Here is a 1,872-nt window from a genome sequence, read left to right on the forward strand (position 1 = left end):
AGATTTCTTTTGGAAACATGCACATATTCTGCATATGTTTTTACCAGACAAATTTAGCATCCTAATGGGATAATTAAAGGTATCATTTGGGAAATAAACACATTGCTCCTACCAGAGTGCATAGTGGTCTTGGTAGGTAACTAAAGGAGGAACAATTAAATAGATGTGCCCTGAGGAAGTCTCTGTCTTGTCTCCACACACATTTAAGTCTTTTGCACATTTGAGCAAGTATTGGGAGAGATGCATGGGGAAGGGGGGAGCAGGATGTGGCTGGCATCTTAAAGATTTATGAACTGCTAAATTTAGAAATGTCATTTTGTTATTGCCAGTGAACTGCTGGCGTCTTTGTATGAGTCACTAAGAAAAAATAGCAATCACCTCCTTTGCAAGAGCTAGTATGAGTAACACAAAATGGGTTCAATTAATCATTTTAACCACTGAATTCACTCTGGATAAACAAAGTGTGTATCTGATGATATGCCCTAGAAAGGTAGTCATCCTTACAAAATGCTACTCTCTGCAGCTATGCTCTTCTCATTATCGTATTGCAAATAGTTTTTTGAAAGAAAAAACTGTTCAAGCAAAATATTAAACAGCATTCATTTGTCATTTTCCTGCGGGGACTAGGCAGCAACCTGCTGTGGCTGAAAATATGTGGTCATTACAAAGCTGGTATTGAATTGTTTGTTTATCTTTAGCAGGGGAGAGAGGTTTCAATGATGTTACTTTTTGATTGGTAATATCAGGCACTTCTGCTTTCTAGAGGCATAGCCTATGTCTTGAATTGACATTAATAGATGAGTGTGTAAACATGGTGTTTGTGTGTGTGTGTTTTTAATGTTTACATAATTTTCTGTGCCACAAGCTCTTATCAACCTGAGGAGTGAGGATGAGTTTTGTTTTGTTGTCAGCGTATGGTGTTTTATGTCACAGTGAGCTGGGCTGCTTGTGGTTTTGGAGACCCGAAGAATTTGCTATAAATGGACTGAGTTAGGAATGTCTAAGGTGAATTGCTCACTGATAACAGCTTTGACAAGTGGATCAGGGGGATAGTTCAGTGTCTATATGTGATTTGCTATCTCTTTCATACTGCCACAGGAAGCAGAAAGCATTTTTTTTTTAATGCGGCAAAATCTCGGTTCTGTTTTTCCTTTTTCCTGATCCTCTTTCCTCCCCTTCTCTTTTTCCATATCTTCTTCTTTTCTGCACCGATTCATTACTGTATTCATGGGACCTGAGAAGGTAATAGGCTGCACCCTCAAATCTCCCAGACAGATAAGAACTTAATCCACTTAAAGGTAACTTCAGATGCCATCCATATAGAACATCCTATTTTACATTTAACAAACGTTACCAAATCATTTATTCTCCTATTTAAACCTGTTTCTTTTTGTTATGTGCTCAGAGAACACAGGAAATTGACATCAGTTTCTGAAACACTCTTTTCTCAAAGACTGCAAAATCGCTTTTGCAGACCGTTTAATTGGAAGCAGAATCCCAGCTTCATTAATTTTATCACTAAACTTCTAATCAATTTATGGCACTCTTTGGAGCCTCCTTTGCAGTCTTCCAGATTCTCTGTAAGTCGGAGAATGCAGAACTGTATATATTACTCCAAATGATACTTGCCCAGGGCAAGTAAATGGTAAACAGTAAAGTTCCAAGTAAAAGGAGGCCAATTTCTGTTCTCCAAACTCCTATTGTTGCATATGCCAAAGTATGGTTAGTAAATGTGAGGATTTGCTAGTTTGACAGTCTGGTAAAGGAGACAACTTGACTGCCTGAAAAGAATGCAACATGTAGAGTGGAGTAAAAATCATGGCTGTCCCTGACTATTACCCTGTTTGTTTCATAATTAGAAGAAGGAGGAAA

This window comes from Galeopterus variegatus, unplaced genomic scaffold (assembly GCF_000696425.1).
Source record: "Galeopterus variegatus unplaced genomic scaffold, G_variegatus-3.0.2 Scaffold2710, whole genome shotgun sequence".
Lineage (NCBI taxonomy): Eukaryota > Metazoa > Chordata > Mammalia > Dermoptera > Cynocephalidae > Galeopterus > Galeopterus variegatus.